The following is a 26,211-nucleotide window of genomic DNA, read 5'->3' as shown; positions in this document are numbered from 1 at the left end:
GCAAGATATCTACAGAGGAGATGGAGTTCACTTCTCAGATGAGGGCAACAGAATTTTTATTCTGAATTTAAGACTGTGCATTGGTACCTACTTATAAGTACCTAAATGTACCATAAACCCAAAAGCTCTTCTCAGAGCTACCCTACATTTTCACTAATCACTTCAACTTCTTTGTAAAGGTAAGTTGTTATTTTAAAAACTGAAGTATATTGTGCACTATCAGTTAATATGGTAAACTTTTTCTGATAGTTATATACTATCCCTCTGTAGTAGTTATAGATTTAGATAGACTTCTCTGTTATAGTGATGGATGGAGTTAGGTTTCTTTTGTATAATTATGAATTTACTTACGTTAATTCACATACACTTTTTTATATTCCTACTTCCACTCTGATACTATACACTGCCCAAAGATAAATTCACTGATAAAAACTGCCTATCTAAAATTAATCCCAACAGTGCCCTATCTCTACTAATATATATTTTGTTTATCCAAATTTCAGGCAACATGGAAGGCGAACAGAAAGTTTCATTTCAAATTGTCCTGCAAGAGAGCAGCCAAGAATTAATTGATCCAAATTATATAGAATTTATGGATGAAACTTGGGACCAAGAACTACTGCAATGTGTGCAAGCAGTAGATGACCTCCTTCAAAATGAGGACATTTTACACACTCAGAGATTACAAGCTATGTTCAATGAAAATAACGACATTTCAGACAGTGAAATGTTAGAAATGTTATTAAATTTTGAAACACAATCACAATAATAAATAATTGCTTAAAAAATAAAGAAATTAAAAAATAATCAACAAAACCAACAATCAATTAACATACAGTATTTGAAAAGTCGATCATTCTTTTTTCCTTATAGTACGCTCCCCAGAACGCTTCCCGGTTCGCGGACCGGGCGCTCCCCACGCAAAAAAACAAAAACATTTTTTTTTTCTTTTTGCCCTGCGGGGCCCTTTTAAAGCCTCCACATCAAACCTAGGGGGTCAGGGAGGATCTACTATGCCCCCTTATGGTCATTTCCCCCTTTGTTTTGGCCTCTTCTTGTCTCTCGATCCTACCGAGAGACAAGATGGCGGCCGCTCCGGACTGTTTAGAATGTTGACAGACACCGGAGAGCCAATCAGCTTCGCTACGCGAAGTTCCGTTACGCATCAAGTACGCGAACCGGAGCGCTGCCTGGAGCGCGCTTACAGATATATATCTTTTTTTGAATGTTAATTTCTCAAAATCCACTGGAGCACATATATTGAGACCTAGCAAAGGCACATCGGGCTAACAGTCCCTACAATTTTGCCAAGTTTCGTGCAAATCCATTCAGCTGTTCGGCCTAAAAGTGAGGCCAACCGCCCTATGGAAATTATCATGGGAAAAACACGTTTTGGGACCCCCCTTTTTTCTCGGCCACCCCTCGACGAACCCCCCCCCAAATTTCCAGGGGCTGCTCAGAAACAAAATGTTCCATTTTCCTGAAAATTTCAGCCAATTCCGTCCACAAACGCCAAAGTTATTAGACAGAATTTTCAAAAATCCCATAGGGAAAAAATCCTAACTATGTATACCTACTGGCGACCGCCAGTAGGTAATATATATATATATATTCACTGAAAAAACCATAAGTTATAGACCATATATAGTTAGGAATTAGCATTTAAAAAACCTTATTTTACTCACACAAAACCATTGAAATTCCATATATAGTTAGTTGCACTAACTATATATCGCGCACCCGCAATCCACTGCTGATCATGTCACATATTACATCATTCATGACATGGTCAGTGACATCACTGATGACATCACTGATGACATCTCAAATGACATCACTGATGACATCACTGATGACAACATCCAGTGACTATGTTTCTGTAAAGTTAAAATATGTCTTACATATTGAAGAATGAGTGGATGTATAAGTGTCTGGATGAAGGATTTAGTAGGTGCATGCCTGACTGTATGAGTGAGTGATTAAATGTGTCTCACTGAGTGCATGGGTTAGTGACTAAACTGTCTTAATTTGTGCATCATTATGTCTGTTGTTCTGTAAACTGCTGCATGTGTTGATCAGTAGCTATATGAGTAACTATATGGGTTATTGATTGGTTGCCCAAGTATTTGTATGGGAGACTGAGTGTGTGTGTGGGTGGCTGGGAGGTGTATGACTCTGTGCATAGATGTGTGAGCAGTTGATTCACTAGATGTATGGGTTCAAAAGTGCATGTGGAAACAGCTGTATGGGCGGTTGACTGTGTGCATGAGTGTATTGGTGAGTGAATGGATATCTCAGTGCTGCATGTCAAAGTAAGTACATATGTAAAACACAGTACATGTGAGAGTTGACATATATAAATAACTGTGCATAAGAGCCAGTGAATGTGTGAGTGGCTGTATGGATCACTGTGAACTTGTATCAGGGATTGAATAATAGAGTAAATATGTGTTAGTATATGTTTGAATAAGTAAGGTGTGTATAACTGTATAGTTGAGGAAATGGAGGTGTGATTGATTCTTTGCATGACTGACTAGGTGTGTGAGTAACTCCATGGATGAGTGACAGTCTGTGAGTGTCTGTTTACACTGAGTGTATCTAAGGTTATATTAGAGTCTGAAGAGGTTCATCGTATTATCACATGAATGATGTCATCAGTGATGTGATCAGTAATGTCAAATGAGATGTCATCAGTGATGTCATCAGTGATGTCATTTGAGATGTCATCAGTGATGTCATTTGAGATGTCATCAGTGATGTCATCAGTGATGTCATTTGAGATGTCATCAGTGATGTCATCAGTGATGTCATTTAAGATGTCATCAGTGATGTCATCAGTGATGTCACTGACCATGTCATGAATGATGTAATATGTGACATGATCAGCAGTGGATTGCGGGTGCGCGATATATAGTTAGTGCAACTAACTATATATGGAATTTCAATGGTTTTGTGTGAGTAAAATAAGGTTTTTTTAAATGCTAATTCCTAACTATATATGGTCTATAACCTGTGGTTTTTTCAGTGAATTTTCAAGGTTTTGTAAATGCTAATTCCTAACTATATATGGTCTATAACCTATGGTTTTTTCAGTGAATTTCAATGGTTTTTTAATAGCAAATATCATAAGCTGTCGAATGTCAAGTACGTGGTAAGTGAAAACATTTTCGTGTTTATGCACACTGATCTGCTTTGAATGGTGCCCCCCCCCTCATTTCTATTAGGAGTACTCTCTCTTTGCAGATAGTGAAAGGTAGTTAACGCAGGCCTTTGCCCCCGTTGTAATCCGTCGTGCCTGCTTCTCTCTCCATTTGATTGATTGTTATCCAAGTATTTACTGTTTTAGAATTAGTTCTCTTTGGTTCATTCTCTATTTACAAACAAACACAGAGTCGCAATACTCTGTTTAGTCTTTGCAGATAACGAAAAATCGTGTAAAAAAAAAGAAAAGGAATCGAGTAAAATCAGTAGGCCACTAATGGGATCTCTTTTTGACCTCGCTAAAATAGAAACATTAGGAACAACCCCTCATGACAAATACAAAACTAGTGAGATGAACTGAACTCCACACAATGATGGCTGCAAAACAGCTCGGCTCCGCCACCCACCCCGCCCAAAATAACGATAAAGAGCGGCTGCCATGATTGGTTGCGGAATGGCCACAACGGAGCTACGAAATGGTGCTGCTCTCATGCTAACCCCAGCTTCAGTCTGAAACATCCAGAAACACTGTAGACTACCAATTCGATCAGTTCCGGTAGCGCCCCAATGTAACCCGGTAGAGAAGAACTAGCCCTCCCCTCTTTGACTGATGGTTCTTGTTGCCTGTCCCTTCTGTTGTCATTTAACAGAACTATTTAGCCTGCTGAAAGGGGTTGTGTTCCGACCGCTGGTTGGTGGAGACTTTTTGACTATATTCTGGACCTGCGTTGTCGCGTAATGCGTCATATGATGCGCCGCGTTAGCGCATCCGGAAGTCATCCGGGGCGCGCAGCGCGTAACGTAAGCATAACAAGTCATGTGACTTGTTAATAAAACTTTTCATTGGTTCATTTTACTTTTCTTATTGTAATGATGAAAGGCTTCGTCATATCACCTAAAAATTACGCTTTTCATTACTTCCGAACATTATTTTTTCTTAAATATATGTTATAATGTTCCAGGCTAATGTACTTTCCCGGAAATTTTACAACTGTCCTGCAAGTAAAATATATTCTTTTTTCGAGAAAAAGAGCGTTTCTTCGTCCCATGACGGAGCCGTTGAGCAAAAGAGGGTCGACCTGCTGTCTTAGTCGCCGATACGCCTGAATATGAGATTCTTATCGATCACTTTATGTTGCAGGAATAGAAAACACAACAGCCCTTGACCATTTATCTTTACTGCGTTCCTTCGTATTATACCTTTTACCCTTCATGTAATTGGTCTGCTTTATTTCACTTGCCTTTTAATGATTCTAAAACAGTGACTATTATTAAAAACTTTACCAATGTATATACTACTACCATGTTTTCTTTTAAAAACCTTTATTGTGAAAATTTCATTATACAAATACGAGCCTATAACCACGTGGGCCTGCCACGGAGCAAACTGTAATCGTATATGATGAATAGACATTTACACTGTAGAGGAACGTAACGGGCGGGCCATTAGGTTGCAAGAACTAAGGTGTCTAACAGTTACGGAATCGGTGGACGTACATTTTATAATTAAAATACGACAGGGCCAGTTACAATAAAATTATCTAGATATACATTTGCGGGCAAGTACCATGGGTGACGTTAATTCGAACTTTCAACAGTACAGTAATCAATAACACATCAGAACTTAATATCAATAGGGATGTCGAAATATTCAATCAATTCTCGTCCCCGCCCGCCATGTGCTTCAAAACTGCATACGTATCTCGTGATTTCAAGGTTCTGCAACCAGTACACAACAAGGAGTTACGAGTCCCATTTATTCCGGCGCCATTTTGGGCGAGGACGGGCAGGTCCAGGATATAGTCAAAATGTCTCTACCAACCATCGACTATGATGATGTTCATATGCTGTATTTATTAGAGTAACACTCATCTGTCCACATGAAATTAATTTACCACAATCTAAACATGTCATTTTAATCTTTCCAAAGTTCTTCTAAATATTTGGGACCGTTTCCCTTGCCTCTGAAGCTCTCAGTGCCACTTCTTTGATGAATGTACTAGCAGGTCAGGGGTTCTCCTCCAAATCTCTCTTTTATGCAGCACTATAATTAATTGGTGCCACCTCTCCATATGACGATGCATGGTATAGTTACCACAACTATATTTTTTTTCGGTTCCTCTGGAGAGTTCATCGTGGCAGATGAAGCGTGTAACGTACCGGGCATTTACCTTTTTTTGCATGTACAGGAAAGGAAAAAAAAATCGAGCGTCCGAGTTCTAAGGTGTCCCAGGGCCATTTTAGTGGACCAGGCCCAAATCCAAAGAACAGGCCGCCATTTTGAGAGTCCTCTTGCAGCCGCCTGTCGCTGTAGCATCAACAGCAGCCGAAACTCAGCTGAATGGCAACTGAAACGGTAAAGGGGCGCCCCACTACAGCAGACGAGCCTCCACCTAGGAAGGCCCATTCACGCCGGCTCCCCCCCCCCCCTTCGGGCACCCCACGCCGTTATTCGGAGCAGTATTGTAGGATGGCCACACCAGTGCGGCAACTTGCTAGACATCACCCCGGTGGTAACCGAATCTCAACGCCTTGTGGTGTCTTCTATTCAGAAAACATTGTTATGCTGCCTTCGACCTATTCGCCGCAAGTGCGCACACAACTCAACTGCATAGCTTGCTAGACACCACCTCGGTGCCATCCGGATCTTGGAATGTCAGCGCCTTTTGGTGTCTTCTCTTCAGAAAATATTGTTGCGCTGCCTTTGGCCCCATTCGCACATCGGTCCGCAACTTAGACATCACCTCGGTGCCATCCGGATCTTGGCATCTCAGCGCCTTGTGGTGTCAGTCAGAAAATATTGTTGCGCTGCCTTTGGCCCCATTCGCACATCAGTCCGCAACTGACACCATCTCACAGGCCAACAGGGCGCCCCACGCCGACTTTTACCATTGTAGGATGGCCACACCAGTGCCACAACTTGCTAGACACCACCTCGGTGCCATCTGGAACTTGGCATCTCAGCGCCTTGTGGTGTCTTCAATTCAGAATATATTGTTGCGCTGCCTTTGGCCCCATTCGCACATCGGTCCGCTACTGACGCCATCTCACAGGCCAACGGGGCGCCCCACGCCGACTATCAGCATTGTAGGATAGCCACACCAGTACAGCAACTTGCTCGACATCACCTCGGTGCCATCCGGATCTCGGCGCCCCACTGCAGATGAAGTGCCTCTCAACTATGAAACCACCACGGTGACATCCGGATCTTGGCGCGTTGTGCTGCCTTCGGCCTATTCGCACATCGGTCCGCTACTGACGCCATCTCACAGGCTAATGGGGCGACCCACGCCGAGTTTCAGCATTGTAGGATGACCACACGAGTACAGCAACTTGCTAGATATCACCTCGGTGCCATCCGAATCTTGGCATCTCAACGCCTACTGGTATCTTCCATACAGAAAATATTGTTACGCTGCCTTTGGCCCCATTCGCACATCGGTCCGCAACTTAGACATCACCTCGGTGCCATCCGGATCTTGGCATCTCAGCGCCTTGTGGTGTATTCTCTTCAGAAAATATTGTTGCGCTGCCTTTGGCCCCATTCGCACATCGGTCCGCAACTTAGACATCACCTCGGTGCCATCCGGATCTTGGCATCTCAGCGCCTTGTGGTGTCTTCTACTCCGAAAATATTGTAGAAAATATTGTTGCGCTGCCTTTGGCCCCATTCGCACATCAGTCCGCTACTGACACCATCTCACAGGCCAACAGGGCGCCCCACGCCGACTTTTACCATTGTAGGATGGCCACACCAGTGCCACAACTTGCTAGACACCACCTCGGTGCCATCCGGATCTTGGCATCTCAGCGCCTTGTGGTGTCTTCAAATCAGAAAATATTGTTGCGCTGCCTTTGGCCCCATTCGCACATCGGTCCGCTACTGACGCCATCTCACAGGCCAACGGGGCGCCCCACGCCGACTTTCAACATTGTAGGATGGCCACAGAAGTGCGACAACTTACTAGACACCACCTCGGTGCCATCCGGATCTTGGCGCGTTGTGCTGCCTTCGGCCTATTCGCACATCGGTCCGCTACTGACGCAAACTCACAGGCAAACGGGGCGCCCCACGCCGACTTTCAGCATTGTAGGATGGCCACACCAGTGCGGCAACTTGCTACACACCACCTCGGTGCCATCCGGATCTTGGCATCTCAGCGCCTAGTGGTGTCTTCTATTCCGAAAATATTGTTGCGCTGCCTTCGGCCCCATTCACACATCGGTCCGCTACTGACGCCATCTCACAGGCCAACGGGGCGCCCCACGCCGACTTTCAGCATTGTAGGATGGCCACACCAGTGCGGCAACTTACTAGACACCACCTCGGTGCCATCCGGATCTTGGCGCGTTGTGCTGCCTTCGGCCTATTCGCACATCGGTCCGCTACTGACGCAAACTCACAGGCCAACGGGGCGCCCCACGCCGACTTTCAGCATTGTTGGATGGCCACACCAGTGCGGCAACTTACTAGACACCACCTCGGTGCCATCCGGATCTTGGCGCGTTGTGCTGCCTTCGGCCTATTCGCACATCGGTCCGCTACTGACGCAAACTCACAAGCCAACAGGGCGCCCCACGCCGACTTTCAGCATTATAGGATGGCCACACCAGTGCACCTTACTAGACACCACCTCGGTGCCATCCGGATCTTGGCGCGTAGTGAAGCTGCAGCAGCTGCAAATAAGCTTCAGACAGTGTTACAACCGCTGCTCAGAACTCTCAACTATGACACCACCTCGGTGCCATCCGGATCTTGGCGCGTTGTATTGCCTTCGGCCTATTCGCACATCGGTCCGCTACTGACGCCGCCTCACGTGCCAACGTATTTTCTCCGCATTTTATACCCTATGCCGCATAACAGGTCATGTGACTTGTTTATAAAACTTTTCATTGGTTCATTTTACTTTTGGTTTCCTAATGATGGAAGGCTTGATCATATGACCTAAAAACAACACTTTTCATTGGATGAAAACTTTTTTTTTTCCCAAACGATGAAAGCCCCACCTTGTTTCTGGATGTTTCAGACTGAAGCTGGCGTCAGCATGAGAGCACCACCATCTCGTAGCTCAGTCGTGGTCATTCCGCGAGCAATCATGGCAGCCGCTCCCCACCAGAAGCCTGCAGGAGTCGGGGCCCCCAAAACTTTTGATGAATTCTCAAGGCGGAGGGGACGCTTTCGAGAATGGGGTCCAAGACCTAGCAGACAAGCGTCCGATTTCCAAGGTGTCCCAGGGCCATTTCAGTGGACCAGGCCCAAAAAGGAAACAGCCTGCCGCCATTTTGAGAGTCCTGTGACAGCCGCCTATCGCTGCACCGCAAGAGTGGGCGCAACTCAGCTGAATTGCGGCTTTTGACACAGTGGACCAAAAACGGACGGAATGGCAACTGAAACGGTAAAGGGGCGCCCCACTACAACAGATGACACTCCACCTGGAGAGGCCCGTTCACGCCGCCTCCCCCGGGGCGCCCCACGCCGTTATTCGGAGCAGCATTGTAGGATACCAAAACCAGTGCGGCAACTTACTGGACATCACCTTGGTGCCATCGTTCTGCTGCCTTGGAACTATTCGCACAACAGTTTGCTACTGATGACCCACCCCCCGCGACGCCCCACGCCGTTATTTGCTGGGTGGCAACTTACTAGACATCACTTTCGTGTCATCTAGATTTCAGCGCGTTCTGCTGCCTTGGAACTATTCGCACAACAGTTTGCTACTGATGACCCACCCCCCGCGACGCCCCACGCCGAAAATCTGGACGTTGTGCTGCGTTGGGACTATTCACACAGCCGACCGCTACTTCGTTGTTTTTCCCTAAAAATGTTTATATGTTATTACTATTTTTGTTTTCTTGTATATATTTATAAATTATTAAAGTTTTATAATCTTACTACTTTGTCGGAGTGCTATATATTTTTAATGTGACACATAATTGTAAAAACTTTGATGTACAAAGAGTCATCCCTGGAATCTTCCGCTTCAGGCTCGGTCCCCTCCCCAATCACAATACAGGATGGTTTTCAGATAATAGCAACGCTTCTGCTGTGACGGATCTCATCGAGTGTGGGCCTTGATCTACTATAACTCCTTTGAAGAGGGGTGATTCTTTACAGCTGTGGCCATAAACTACATCTGCAGGGCTAGCTGATACCCTAGGACCAGCCTGGACAATCGGACACAGAGGAAAAGGAGTGTCAGAGGGTGCGGTAGTCAATAGGGCGAAAGGGAGGTGTCGGGCGGGCACAGGGTGTGATTCTCAGGGAAGAGCAGCGCAGATGGGGGGAGGTTTATTACCCATGCATAAGACAGAGAGCTGGGGTGACCACTGCCTGGGGGAGATGCTTGCGAGGGTGGGGAGCCATGCTAAGGATCGACAGCGTGCACAGAGTGGGTCTGGTCAAGGCATCTAAAATGGCTGCCGTGCACGACAAAAGTGTGGCATTTGAAAAAAGAAAAGATGGCGCAGACAATGTTTTTCAACACTTCCTGATTTCCTTCGAATCGAACGTTAACAGACATTGGGGCATATTACCAAAGTTAAGCGATATGTATCCCTAACGATGCTTAGCAACGATTTTTTTACCGTCAGAAATTATCGCAGATAAACCTTGCTATTATCAAGGTTTATCGCAAATACGATAAAAAACGACCGCAATGCATTAATATCGCTGAAAACTCAGCGATATTCATGCATTACCGAGCTAATGCTCTTAGCCACCTCCCATTGGATAACATGGCTAAGAACTGCTCAGGGCAGGTGGTAGCTTTTGGAGATATTCGCGCTTATCTTGAATATTTCCAAAAGTTGATAATAGCAGATAGCGATGTTAGCGACTGTTTCCAGTCGCTAACATCTTGGCATGCCCACTTTGCATGTCATTAGTGATAAATATCACTCACATGCAAAGTGGGGCCCAAGATGGTCGCTATCTTCTACTAGCCGTCGCTAACTGGTGTTAGCAACAGCTAGGTAATACACATATAATTTTATCTCCGCGAAGCGGAGCGCTGTTACAGATATATATCTTGTTTTTGAACGTTAATTTCTCAAAATGCACTGAAGCACATATATTGAGACCTAGCAAAGGCACATCGGGCTACCAGTCCCTACAATTTTGCCAAGTTTCGTGCAAATCCATTCAGCTGTTCGATCCTACCGAGAGACAAGATGGCGGCCGCTACGGACTGTTTGGAATGTTTACAGACACCGGAGAGCCAATCAGCTTCGCTTCGCAAAGCTCCGTAACGCGAAAAGTACGCGAAGCAGTGCGCTGTTACAGATATATATCTTTTTTTGAACGTTAATTTCTCAAAATCCACTGGAGCACATATATTGAGATCTAGCAAAGGCACATCGGGCTACCAGTCCCTACAATTTTGCCAAGTTTCGTGCAAATCCATTCAGCTGTTCGATTATTATTATTATTTTTTTTTTTGCCCCGCGGGGCCCTTTTAAAACCTCCACATCAAACCTAAACGGTCAGGGAGGATCTACTATGCCCCCTTATGGTCATTTGCCCCTTCGGTTTGGCCTCCGCTTGTCTCTCGATCCTACCGAGAGACAAGATGGCGGCCGCTAAGGACTGTTTGGAATGTTTACAGACGCCGGAGAACTAATCAGCTTCGCTTCACAAAGCTCCGTTGCGCGAAAAGTACGCGTCCTGGAGCGCTGCCCGGTCCGCTGTTACAGATATATATCTTTTTTTAAACGTTAATTTCTCAAAATCCACTGTAGCACATATATTGAGACCTACAAAAGGCACATCGGGCTACCAGTCCCTACAATTTTGCCAAGTTTCGTGCAAATCCATTCAGCCGTTCGGGCTAAAAGTGAGGCCAACCGCCCTATGGAAATGAACATGGGAAAAACGCGTTTTGGGACCCCCCTTTTTTCTCGGCCCCCCCTTGACGAACCCCCCCAAAATTTTCAGGGGCTGCTCAGAAACAAAATGTGCCATTTTCCGGAAAATTTCAGCCAATTCCGTCCACAAACGCCAAAGTTATTAGACATAGAATTTTCAAAAATCCCATAGAGAAAAAATCCTAACTATATATACCTACTGGCGACCGCCAGTAGGTATATATAGTTAGGATTTTTTCTCTATGGGCGACCGCCAGTAGGTATATATAGTTAGGATTTTTTCTCTATGGGTTTTTTGAAAATTCTATGTCTAATAACTTTGGCGTTTGTGGACGGAATTGGCTGAAATTTTCAGGAAAATGGCACATTTTGTTTCTGAGCAGCCCTTGAAAATTTGGGGAGGGTTCGTCCAGTGGGGGCCGAGAAAAAAGGGGGGTCCCAAAACGTGTTTTTAACATTGAGTTTTCCATAGGGCGGTTGGCCTCACTTTTAGCCCGAACGGCTGAATGGATTTGCACGAAACTTGGCAAAATTGTAGGGACTGGTAGCCCGATGTGCCTTTTGTAGGTCTCAATATATGTGCTCCAGTGGATTTTGAGAAATTAACGTTTAAAAAAAGATATATATCTGTAACAGCGGACCGGGCAGCGCACTGGTTTGCGGACTTTTCGCGCAACGGAGCTTTGTGAAGCGAAGCTGATTGGTTCTCCGGCGTCTGTCAACATTCCAAACAGTCCGTAGCGGCCGCCATCTTGTCTCTCGGTAGGATCGAGAGACAAGAGGAGGTCAAAACAAAGGGGGAAATAACTATAAGGGGGCATAGTAGATCCTCGCTGACCCCCTAGGTTTGATGTGGAGGTTTTAAAAGGGCCCCGCGGGGCAAAAAAAAAAAATAATAATAATAATTGAACGGCTGAATGGATTTGCACGAAACTTGGCAAAATATTAGGGACTGGTAGCCCGATGTGCCTTTGCTAGGTCTCAATATATGTGCTCCAGTGGATTTTGAGAAATTAACGTTCAAAAAAAGATATATATCTGTAACAGCGCTCCGCTTCGCGTAACGGAGGTTTGCGAAGCTGATTGGTCATTCTGTCACTGGGCTATAGTTGGGCTACATCTGGCTGATATTTGGGCTACATTTGTTTTTTTTTGTGTCTGGCGGCCATCTTTGGGCTACATTGGGCTACATTGGGCTTCATTGGGCTACATTCGGCTAATTAGCAAATAGCTCATCGCAAACTAGGAATGGTAAAGAATCGCTATTTATTCATTAAAGTTCGCTATTTAGGAAATGCAAATAACTTTGATGATACATATGGCGGTTCATCTCTAACAAGATAAGAAGCATAGGGATACATTTATGATGACTGGCGCATCACCAGGGATGTGTTAGTCATTCTGTGCCGCTGTTCCGTCACCTATGGTGTGCTGCATTTACAATGCGGCGCATCATGGGGCAAAAACAGCACAGATGCGTGATGTATCTGTGCCGTAAAGGTGGCGCATTGCTGGAGTTGTATCGCAAGTGTGATGAAGCTCCAGCAAGGGTCGGGGGTGCCCCTGTCGCAGGGTTTCTGTTCTCACACAGAACTGTGGACAGAGGATTGGAACCTCGGCGAATGCATTGCTGGAGTTGTATCGCAAGTGTGATGAAGCTCCAGCAAGGGTCGGGGGTGCCCCTGTCGCAGGGTTTCTGTTCTCACACAGAACTGTGGACAGAGGATTGGAACCTCGGCGAATTAGGGTGTCCCAAAACTCACGTTAGTAATCAAAAACTCCTTAGCAAGCTAGGTACAGTGTCACATTGGATATAACAAACTCTCAATGTTTAGACAATCCAGAATATGAACTTATAGTACCTCAGGATACGTGGAACTCATGAACAGTCGGTCGTTATAGATTTCTTAGAAACCAGAACATGGAGTTAAGAAGAACAGATGTGTATTTGAAATGTTTATTTACTAATGCCGTCTTCTCAGGCGTAGTACCTTAGATAATAAAAGTACACATATTATCAGTAGCAAAATTACCAGCATAGTTACTAGTACATAAAAAGTGAATGGTGATAGTATGTTAACATGCTGTAAATGAATAAGAGTTAGCAACACTTATAAGCAGCCGCGGGCCGTGGAGGGAGTTACGGTGAGGCAGGGAGGCGGGGAGGGGGAGAAGCAGGGTGGAGAATACAAGTACACATATTATCAGTAGCAAAATTACCAGCATAGTTACTAGTACATAAAAAGCGAATGGTGACAGTATGTTAACATGCTGTAAATGAATAAGAGTTAGCAACACTTATAAGCAGCCGCGGGCCGTGGAGGGAGTTACGGTGGGGCAGGGAGGCGGGGAGGGGGAGGGGCAAGGTAGAGAGGGCTCCACCCTGCTTCTCCCCCTCCCCGCCTCCCTGCCCCATCGTAACTCCCTCCACGGCCCGCGGCTGCTTATATCTCACCCTCCCTAATACACATATTATATTATTTGCTAAGAAGGTCTCTTTGTGTTGGTTTAGGGCGTGCCCATACTTTAGTGTCTTAGATTTGAAGGAATCACATCAGCATACACCAGCTCTCTCTTCATGTGAACCGCATCAACTGTTGTGTATGTGTGTTCGGCAAAGCAATATAAAACCCGCCTCATGCCCAGAATTGGCAGAAGTTGCACTTATGTTATGAGTATGAAGTCGTGGAGATCAGACCTCATAACAATTCTGTATCGTGTTGTTCTTGAAACTTTAGCACTCGCTGTACAGATATAGTTTAACAAGTAAAGCAGATAGTAGACCAATAACATATTATTCTCATGTAAACCACGATGAACTACTAGGTGGAAAGCTAAAGCAACAACTAAGTGTCGTGTGCAGAAGTTGCAAAAAAGGAAAAATGGCGTTTAAACCGGTAATGAGCCCATGCTAACTTAACACGGTGTAAAGATATCCAGGACCTAGATGACACCTCCTCATGATCCGGAAACGAACTGAATAAGATAATAGAAGTGCCATCTCATGAGAGCAGATTGCAAGTTTATATGTGGACGGTCCGCAAGGTAAAGCATTAAAAACTAGGAAAATTTAATGCTAAAGAAAAATAAAACAGCCAAGTACTTTATCGAGTCTTAAGCCAATAGGCAAGGTAAATAATAAAAACTTGACAAATAAGTCAATGAATTGTCAATGAAATGCTAGTACTCAGCATATCAAACATGAAAAAGGTCTATGACATAACTGTGTATGCAAAATAAGCTGCAACAGCCTCCAATAGGAAGTCACCGTCTTCATCCGAAAACAGTTCAGCCATCCAATTTAAAAGCGGAAAAGAACATACGTGCTCTCCCAGCACCGGATCCTCTATCACCATCAGAGGACAGCTCGGTGGGTTTTCAAGAAAGCTCTGTTCCAAGAAAGACTGTGCTGCCGCCAGTAAATTCCAGGGACCAAGTAGTCCATGCATCAATGCCACAGCCATAATCCTTTCGCCAGGACAAACCAACTCGTGAGTAATGATAGGAGTCATCAGCTGATTAAAGTCGACGTCAGGAGAAACCGGTCCGCAGAGACACAAATCAATGGCCCAATCGAAATCACAGGTCAGGCAGTGAAATACAGGCTGGACACAGGTGAAGTAGGAGAACCGAAAAGATAATCCATATGCCGTGCTTAATATCGCCAACGGCATTGTGCCATAATATTCTAGCATGCGATTGCGGAACAGTGTCAGCAGCTGCAGGGTCGGAGGTTGCATAGGAGGGACATCCATATTTAAAAATGTAAAAAAGCACAAGAGCGTCCGCTGGTAATGCAAGTAAAAATGCCAATCTACGAACCAGAGTGCAGAAAATACAATGAAAGGAAGCAGGGATGACTCCAAAGATTTTCTCAAATGAAGTCACGAGACCACTGGTAACAACTTTAAAAAAGTGTGCCAGGGACTTTGTGGAGGATGCGTTAAAGATAGTCGGAAACATGTTGCTGAAATTGAAAGGCAAATCTTAATTGAAAAGGGTGTGCACCTCTGTATGGGTGTTCGCTATGTGAAGTACGAAAGTTTCACGGGCCGAACTCAAGGCCACCTCTCTCTGAGACAAAAGAGCTCTTATTCTTGCCATGCCGTTGAAACGTGTCCCAAGGTTGGTATTTGTGGCCAGATTGAAAACTCCCTATGTTCATGTGTGGGAGGAAATAGAACATTTCTGCAGCAAATAACCCGTTCACTTACTGTTACGATAAAAGGAATACTTTTAATTAACTCAGAACAATCTTCATTATTGAGCATCAAATAACTACCATTTTCCAACAACTTGAACGTGGGGATGATAGCAGGAACTGGCGTGCCTTGCAACACGCAAGCCATATTTGGTCGGTGTTTGTTGCATGAACCGTGTAACTGTATGTGCCTACACATTAGTGAATGATCTGGCGTCTCAGTGCATTCCTCTCCATTCAGATAAACTTCTTGATCATCTTTGAAACATCTGTATGTGTATGGAAGCGACCAGACCTCATGAAGAAAAGCACTACCTAAAGGTTCATAACGACCTATTGGTATATATTTCATACAATTTGAAAACTTATATAAAGCAAAAGGCAGCGTTATTAAACCGTGGATAAGGCATGTTGCCAAAAAACCCGCAATCCTCTGCTGATGATGTCACTGAGCATGTCATGAATGATGTAATATGTGACATCATCAGCAGTGGATTACGGGTAATGGTATCTCTAGTTTACTCCCTTATAGCTGTGTTTCTTTTAACATAAGTGTCTGTTTCCTTCCCTTATACTTACTGTTTTTGGTTCGCTTCCGGTTCGCGTACCGGCGAGCGAACTAGGAAGCGAACTAAGAGAAATAGAGGTTGGCACAGTTCCAAATATTGTACCAATTTTTTAATAACGGGGAGGTAGTTCTGAAAAGAACTTTTTTATTTATTTTTCTGAACATTTTTTTACTGTTTTTGAATTTTTCGGAACAGTTTTATATTTTTTTGGGTTTTTCTTGGAGGGGGCAATGAAAACGATTCATTGTAAAGGGCTCAACAGGAGCAACAAAACAAAAAAAAGAAGTATTTATTATTTTGGGCGTTTCGGACAAACTTGCATATGATAGTCAATAGCTCTGTTGATCAGAGTGATGCTTTTTTCTCCGTAGGAAATGAATCCATCGCAAAATGCGCAGATGTGTTTTACATCACCAAATCTCATTTGTATATTTGGCACCATCTCCCTGCCCTCTGGTCCCGTTACTTCCGGTACAACAGATCTTCTGGCCATAATAGGGAGATTATCTAGGTCGTTCCGAAACTGTGCAGCACTGTAGTTGTTAGGATGCCACCTAGTCATATGGCGATGCATTGTGTAGTTTCCGAAACTGTATTTTTTGTCGGTCCCTCTGGACAGTCTATCTTGACATATAAGGCAAGTTACGTATCTTGCATTTACTTTTTTCTGACCTTTGGGAATTTTAAAAAATTGCCAAATGAAGTTTTCTTTCCGGTGAGACGTCCTGGGCTGCTCAGGCAAAAACTGCCTCTCTTCGTGCTCGTCCTCCTGTTCCTCTTCTTCTTCTTCTTGTTGAATTACAACTTGAGCAGGTGGTCCACTCTTCCTTGGATGTGGTGGAGGTGGTGGGGAAGCACCAGCTGAAGCTACTAAAGAAGCCATTGCTCAGTGATCACAAAGGGTCTTTCTCTCACAATGATGAAAGTCAGAGTGAGGAAAGAAGGAGGGATTTTCATCATTTGGGAAAAACAAGAGTTCTCAACCAATCAAAAGTGTTCATTTTAGATTATATGACCTAGTCTTACATCATTAGGAAACCAAAAGTGAAATGAACCAATGAAAAGTGTTATTACCAAGTCACATGACTTGCTGTGTTTACGTTAAGCGCTTTGCAGGGCCTCCCGGTTTGCTTCCAGAAACCTGCGCTTTGCGACTCGCTTCGCGTACCAGTTCGCTAACGTAGCACGTCATATGACGTATCACGCGACAACGTGAAACGTCATGCGGACGGGAGGCGTCACGATGTTGTTTTCTAACGCGGCACTTGCGGTAAAGAAACGTTTACCGGCTCGCGGTCTATTTCGCGGCATCAAGGTCAGCTAACGGGAAGCTTCCCGATTCGCGAAGCGGGAACGAAGAAAAAAAAATATTTAAAAAAAAAATTATTCATAAACATATAAAATATATTTTTGGATTTAAAGAAGAATACATTTTACAGCTACAGATATTAGCTGTTAAAAAACCAATGAAATTCACAGAAAAAACCATAGGTTATAGACCATATATAGTTAGGAATTAGCATTTACAAAACCTTGAAAATTCACTGAAAAAACCATAGGTTATAGACCATATATAGTTAGGAATTAGCATTTAGAAAACCTTATTTTACTCACACAAAACCATTGAAATTCCATATATAGTTAGTTGCACTAACTATATATCGCGCACCCGCAATCCACTGCTGATGATGTCACATATTACATCATTCATGACATGGTCAGTGACATCACTGATGACATCACTGATGACATCTCAAATTACATCACGGATGACATCACTGATGACAACATCCAGTGACTGTGTGTTTCTGTAAAGTTAAAATATGTCTTACATATTGAAGAATGAGTGGAAGTATAAGTGTCTGGACGAAGGATTTAGTAGGTGCATGACTGAATGTATGAGTGAGTGATTAAATGTGTCTCACTGAGTGCATGGGTTAGTGACTAAACTGTCTTAATTTGTGCATCATTATGTCTGTTGTTCTGTAAACTGCAGCATGTGTTGATCAGTAGCTATATGAGTAACTATATGGGTTATTGATTGATTGCCCAAGTATTTGCATGGGAGACTGAGTGTGTGTGTGGCTGGCTGGGAGGTGTGTGACTCTGTGCAGATCAATGTGTACTTGTATCAATGATTGTATAAGAGACTAAGTATGTGTTAGTATATGGTTGAAAACGTAAGGTGCTCTATGTTTAACTGTATAGATTAGAAAATGGAAGTGTGATTGATTCTTTACAGGACTGACTAGGTGTGTGAGTAACTCCATGGATGAGTGGCAGAGTGTGAGTGTCTGTATAGGTGTATGAGTGCATATGATAGTGTTGTAAAGATGATTGATTGTATGTATGAATGATTGTATGGGTGAATGAGTGAATGTGTGTGTAGACGTAGGAATCAGTGAGTGCGTATGTAGTAACTAGTATTGGTGTGTCAATGGTTTCAAAAATTATACTCTGTATTTAACACTGAGTGTAACAGAGGTTATATTAAAATGTGAGGAGATGCATTGTATTGTCACATGAATGATATCATCAGTGATGTGGTCATTGATGTCAAATGAGATATCATCAGTGATGTCATCCGTGATGTCATTTGAGATGTCATCAGTGATGTCATCAGTGATGTCACTGACCATGTCATGAATGATGAAATATGTGACATCATCAGCAGTGGATTGCGGGTGCGCGATATATAGTTAGTGCAACTAACTATATATGGAATTTCAATGGTTTTGTGTGAGTAAAATAAGGTTTTCTAAATGCGAATTCCTAACTATATATGGTCTATAACCTATGGTTTTTTCAGTGAATTTTCAAGGTTTTGTAAATGCTAATTCCTAACTATATATGGTCTATAACCTATGGTTTTTTCTGTGAATATATATATATATATATTCACTGAAAAAACCATAGGTGGTTTGGTTCGTTATTTAAATATGTATTATATATATTACCTACTGGCGGTCGCCAGTAGGTATATATAGTTAGGATTTTTTCCCTATGGGATTTTTGAAAATTCTATGTCTAATAACTTTGGCGTTTGTGGACGGAATTGGCTGAAATTTTCTGGAAAATGGAACATTTTGTTTCTGAGCAGCCACTGGAAATTTGGGGGGAGTTGGTCCAGGGGGGGCCGAGAAAAAAGGGGGGTCCCAAAACGTGTTTTTAACATTGAGTTTTCCATAGGGCGGTTAGCCTCACTTTTAGCCCGAACGGCTGAATGGATTTGCACGAAACTTGGCAAAATTGTAGGGACTGGTAGCCCGATGTGCCTTTTGTAGGTCTCAATATATGTGCTGCAGTGGATTTTGAGAAAATAACGTTCAAAAAAAGATATATATCTGTAAGCGCGGACCAGGCAGCGCCCCGGTACGCGTACTTGACGCGTAACGGAACTTCGCGTAGCGAAGTTGATTGGCTCTCCGGTGTCTGTCAACATTCTAAACAGTCCGGAGCGGCCGCCATCTTGTCTCTCGGTAGGATCGAGAGACAAGAGGAGGTCAAAAGCGAAGGGGCAAATGACCTTAAGGGGGCATAGTAGATACTCCCTGACCCCCTAGGTTTGATGTGGAGGCTTTAAAGGGGCCCCGCTAAGCAAAAAAAAATAAAAAATTTTTTTGTTTTTTTTCGTGGTTAGCGCCCGGTACGCGAACCGGGAAGCGTACTGGGGAGCGTATCACAATAAAAAATGAATGATAGACTTTTCAAATGCTGTATGTTAATTGATTGTTGGTTTTGTTGATTATTTTATTTTTTTTTTTAAACTTTTTTTATTGTGTTTCATAATTTATCAAACATCATCAACAGTGGATTGTAGGTAACAGTATCCTTAGTTTACTCCCTAGAGCTGTCTTTCTTTTAACATAACTGTGTATTTCCTTCCCTTATAGTTACTGTTCTTTTTTAAAAAATATTTTTTTGGTTAGCTTCCGGTACGCGTACCGGGTAGCGCTCCGGGAGCGAACTAAGAGAAATACAGGTTGGCAGAGTTCCAAATATTCTACCAATTTTTTTATAATGGGGAGTTAGTTCTGAAAAGAACTTTTTTTTTTATGTTTTTGTTGTTTTATATTTTTTTTAGTATTTTTTGAACATTTTTTTACTTTTTTTGTATTTTCTGAACGTTTTTAAAATTTTTTTGGTTTTTTTGGGGGGGGGGGAAACAAAAACGATCCATTATAAAGGGCTCAACAGGAGCAAAAAAAAAAAAGAATTTATTTTTTGGTGCGTCTTGTGCAAACATTAATATGATTTTGAATTGCTCGCAAAATCAAAGTGATGCTACTTTCTCTGTAGCAGATGAAAGCGCCACATTCCACGCACACTTGTTTTACGTGCCCAAACAACATTTGGATGTTTGCAATCACCTCCCTCGCCTCTGGTCCCGACACCTCTGGAACCACCGATCTTCTTGCCATTTGGAGGGGATTTTGTTGTTGGTCACGTAGCTGGGCAGCACTATAATTATTTGGGTGCCACCTACTCATATGCCGATGCATAGTATGATTGCCATAACTATATTTTTTATCAGTGCCCCTTGACAATCTGTCACCGCATATGCGGCAAAACACGTAACGAGCATTCACTTTCTTTTGCCCCTCAGGAATTCTGTAGAATTGCCAGATATAATTCTCCTGTCGATTGTACCTCCTGGGCTCCTCTGGCAAAAACTCATGCTCTTCCTCCTCTTCCTCCTCTTCCTGTTCTTCCTCTTCTTGCAGAATTACTTCTGCAGGTGGTCCTCTCTTTCTTGGATTTGGTGGAGGTGGTGGGCTAGCACCAGCTGAAGCTACTAATGAAGCCATCACAAAGTCTCAATAAAGGGTCTTTCTCTCACCAAGATGAAAGTCAGAGTGATGAAAGAAGGAGGGGTTTTCATCATTTGGGAAAAACAAAAGTTCTAAACCAATGAAAAGTGTCCATTTTAGATCACATGACCTTGTATTACATCATTAGGAAACCAAAAGTGAAATGAACCAATGAAAAGTGTTATTATCGAGTCACATGACCTGCTATGTTTACATTACGCGGTCGGCGCCGCGCCGCGGATCGCTTCCGGTTCGCGTACCGCTGCGCTTCCGGGTACGCGAACGTAGCACGTAATATGACGTATTACGCGAGAACGCGAAACGTCATGCTGACGCGAAGCGTCGCGATGTTGTTTTGTAACGCGAGAGGTGCGCTAAAGGAACGTTTACCAGTTCGCGTACCGGGTCGCGCCTCCGGATTGAGCTAACGGGAAGCTAACCGGTACGCGTACTGGGAGCGAAACAAAAAAAATACAAAAAAAATTGTATAAAAAACATGTAAAAAATATTTTTCTTTTTAAAGAATAATACATTGTAAAGGTTTTGATATTAGCTATTAAAAAACCAATGAAATTCACTGAAAAAACCATAGGTTATAGACCATATATAGTTAGGAATTAGCATTTACAAAACCTTAAAAATTCACTGAAAAAACCATAGGTTATAGACCATATATAGTTAGGGATTAGCATTTAAAAAACCTTATTTTACTCACACAAAACCATTGAAATTCCATATATAGTTAGTTGTACTAACTATATATCACGCACCCGCAATCCACTGCTGATGATGTCACATATTACATCATTCATGACATGGTCAGTGACATCACTGATGACATCACTGATGACATCTCAAATGACATCACTGATGACATCACTGATGACATCTCAAATGACATCACTGATGACATCACTGATGACATCTCAAATGACATTACTGATGACATCACTGTTGTGATAATACGATGAACCTCTTCAGACTCTAATATAACCTTAGATACACTCAGTGTAAACACAGACTCACAGATTGTCACTCATCCATGAAGTTACACACACACCTAGACAGTCATGCAAACAATCAATCACACCTCCATTTCCTTAACTATACAGTTAAACACACCTTACTTACTTATTCAAACAAATACTAAAACATATTTACTCACTTATACAATCCTGGATACAAGTTCACAATGATCCATACAGCCACTCACACATTCACTGGCTCTTATGCACAGTTATTTATATATGTCAACTCTCACATGTACTGTATTTTACATATGTACTTAATTTGACATGTAGCACTGAGATATCTATTCACTCACCAATACAGTCATGCACACAGTCAACCGCCCATACAGCTGTTTCCAACATGCACTTTTGAACCCATACATCTATGCACAGAGTCATACACTTCCCAGCCACTCACACACACACTCAGTCTCCCATACAAATGCTTGGGCAACCAATCAATAACCTATATAGTTACTCATATAGCTACTGATCAACACATGCAGCAGTTTACAGAACAACAGACATAATGATGCACAAATTAAGACAGTTTAGTCACTAACCCATGCACTCAGTGAGACACATTTAATCACTCACTCATACAGTCAGTCACGCACCTACTAAATCCTTCATCCAGACACTTCTACATCTACTCATTCTTCAATATGTAAAACATATTTAAACTTTACAGAAACACACAGTCACTGGATGATGTCATCAGTGATGTCATCAGTGATGTCATTTGAGATGTCATCAGTGATGTCATCAGTGATGTCACTGACCATGTCATGAATGATGTAATATGTGACATCATCAGCAGTGGATTGCGGGTGCGTGATATATAGTTAGTACAACTAACTATATATGGAATTTCAATGGTTTTGTGTGAGTAAAATAAGGTTTTTTAAATGCTAATCCCTAACTATATATGGTCTATAACCTATGGTTTTTTCAGTGAATATATATATATATATATATAGCAATATGCCTTGAAGACTGAGTGGATGTAAAAGTGTGTGAATGGAGGATTTAGTACCAATGTGATTGACTGTCTAAGTGAGGAATTTTAAGTGTCCCACTAAATATATGGGATAATGATTAAACGATATAAATACCCGTATCACTCTATCTCTAGTTGTGTAAACTACTACATACGTTGGTTACTACCTATGTGAAAGTATACATTAGTTATTAATTAGTTAAGTGAGAATTTGTATGGGATAGTTAATGAATGTGTGTGTGGTTGGGTGGGACGTGTGTGACTGTCGAAAGATGTGTAAATAGTTGATTTAGTGAGCATATGGGGCTAAGACTGTATGTGGAAACAGTTTTTTGGGTGAGTGAATCTCTTTATGGTTGTGGTGATGAGTAAATATATTTCTCAATGATATATGTCCAACAAACTAAAAATATAAAAGGCAGTGTATGTGATAATTGTTGTATATAAATAAGTATACATAAGACTCAGTGATTGTATGAGTGAGATATGGATAACTGTATACTTGTAATAGTGATTTTATAACACACTAAGTACGAGTTACTATCTATATGAATAAATAAAGTGGTGTTTGTGTAAGTGTGTAGCTTAGTAAATATAAGTATGATCAATTGTTTGCATAAGTGAGTAGATTGTCTGCATAAGTGAATAGGATATGTGCTGGTGTGTAATGTTGCTGTAGGTGTATAAGTATATTTATTAGTGTTCGATTGATCTTTGTTAGCATGTAGGAGTGAATCTATAGGTACGTGTTTAGATGTGTGTGTAGATCTAGGCATCACTGAGTGGGTTTTTAGAAACTTGTACTGGTGTGTAAATGGTACTTCATATTTTATAATGAGTGTTGAAAGGTTATGCTACTGTATGATGAGGTATATCAGTTTGTCACATGGATGATGTCATCAGTGATGTCATCAGTGATGTCATTTGAGATGTCATCAGTGATATCATCAGTGATGTCACTGACCATGTCATGAATAATGTAATATGTGACATCATCAGCAGTGGATTACGGGCGTGCGAGTTATAGTTAGTACAACTAACTATAACGGGGGAATTTCAATGGTTTTATACGAGTGAAATGTCCAGCTAACTATAACACCCCTGAAACCTATGGTTTTTTCACTGAATTTCTAAGGTTTTTAAAATGCTAATTCCTAACTATAATTTATCTGAAACCTATGGATTTTACAGTGAATTTCAAAGGTTTTTAAAATGGATCGGAAGGGTGCGCTTATCGTACGATGACAATAAGCGGAGTATACGTAATAATTTTTTTTATGGCCCCCCTCCCATGCCCAATTCCAGGGCATGGCTAATTATATATTATTATTTTATTGAGGAGGGCTGCAAAGCCCCCCTTCTGAAGCCACTTCAAGACCACGGGGACATCCGAACTTCATCTATGTATGAACCCCCTAGGAGTTGCCTTCACTTTGCGCATGCATGTTTGTGGTAGCGCATCCATGGTAATGTTACGCATTTCCATCTGGCTATGTACCCCTAACGTATTTAATTTTATTTGCGCATGCTCAATTACAACATGCCCAATCAATAGCTCTCACACCCAGTAACATCATGCTCAACCCATCATCCTTCTGCAAAGCAGTTATAAGCTGCCAACCTTCTTGAACTTTTCCTATTCCGCAGTCACAGCCATTGATAGCGTTCGTATCCACTTTTTTGTAGGTGAGCATTTTTTAAGAGTAATTAAATAATTAATCTGAACAATCTTTAAATACCGCATAAATGCAAAATTTTGTTTGATTTGACAATGTTGTTTTTAAGCACGCTTTCCTGCTTTTTTATATAGTTAAAGATGGCTTCGTAACTTTTGTTTCTGGGCAAATCACTTAATCCTGCTGCATTTCTTTAATTTGGCAAGCGCCACGTGGCCGTTCCTGCACCAGTATGTTACGTGCTGTTCAAGTTAATGCGATGTAGTTTTTCTCGTGTATGTAGTGCGTCACGTGCCCCATGCATTGCAAAAGTAATGTTTTCAGCAATAGTGTATTTTAGCACGATTTCCAGCTCTTATACCTCCAATATCTTGCCTTGATAGGCGATGTTTCTGGGCAAATCACTTAATCCTGCCGCCTTTAATTTTTTTAAGTAGTGCGCCACGTGCTGCTTCCTCCCCATGCACTGCACATGTAATCGATTGGCCAATGTTGTATTTTAGCGCACTTTCCATGTTTTTTAATAATGTTAAACTTAATTTCCTATCCTTTGTTCTGTGCAAATCACTTAATCCTGCCACGTTTCTTTATTTTGCCAAGCGCCACGTGGCCATTCCCGCAGCAGTGTGCTACGTGCTGTTCAACTTAATGCAATGTAGTTTTTCTCGTGTAAGTAGTGCACCACGTGCCCAATGCATTGCAAAAGTAATGTTTTTGCCAATGCTGTATTTTAGCACGATTTCCATTTCTTATACCTCCAATATCTTGCCTTGGTAGGCGATGTTTCTGGACAAATCACTTAAACCTGCCGCCTTTAATTTTTGAAACTAGTACTCCAGGTGCTACTTTCTCCCCATGCACTGCACATGTAATCGATTGGCCAATGTTGTATTTTAGCACGGTCTCCAAGTTTTTAATAACCTTAAACTTGATTTGTCCCCTGTTGTACCTCATTATACAGATATCTCAACCATGGGACGTACTGGTCGCCACAAGCTGTTTATTCCTGCCCAAGCACTATACCAGATAGTGGTCAACCACTCCAAATACCAGATCCACTGACTGCTCTCCATATGCTATCAGACGAAAATTGCAATGGACCTAATGAAGTTAGCAGGTTTGACTTCAACATTTCATGATAGAAAAGCATTCTGAGATAAACATTTGTGAATTCATGTGTTTGCAGACAGATAACTGTGCTGTTGTCATGTTTTGATAGAATTAGTGGTCATTCTGGAGAAGTGTGGCTCAATGGTTAGAGTGGCAGACCCTGATGCAGAGGTCTAGCCCGGGACCAGGGTTCAATTCTCGCCTCGGCGGGTCTTGGGCTCAAAAATTCCACGGACCTGATAATTCTCGCCTCTGTGCCTATTCCAATCATGTAGTCCCACTCTGCAACTCTGGGCAATAGCTTGCTTAATCTCCACAACGGTCCCCACAACGCTAAGGATGCCTGGCCTCCACCTTGGGGGTGCCCAGGAGTGGACACCTCACAGGGAAAGCCAGGATGGGTTCCACAGCGGTATTCGTACAAGCGCCTTGAGACCCTTGCGGGTGAGTAGTGCGCTATACAAGTATCAATTTACAATTTACAATTTATTCTGATATCGAAAAAACGAAAAAATAAGCAAGTCCTGCCAATTTTATTGGCCAAATATGTCATTTCAAATTGAACAATGTATGGGTTATAATTTTTCTTGCTTCTACAAATATTTTTATAAAAATATAAATCTCCATTGTGATAGTCTTATTGACGTTTGTTTCTGAAACCCATATGTTTCTCATTTAAATATTCGTTATACGTTTTCAGCCTGCACTTCAAATACAAAGTGAAAATGTTGTTTTGAATTTTTTTATTTGAACACGTGTCTTTCAATTTT

The sequence above is a fragment of the Lissotriton helveticus genome, chromosome 1_1 (assembly GCF_964261635.1).
Source record: "Lissotriton helveticus chromosome 1_1, aLisHel1.1, whole genome shotgun sequence".
Taxonomy (NCBI): Eukaryota; Metazoa; Chordata; class Amphibia; order Caudata; family Salamandridae; genus Lissotriton; species Lissotriton helveticus.
This window is presented reverse-complemented; position numbering follows the sequence as displayed.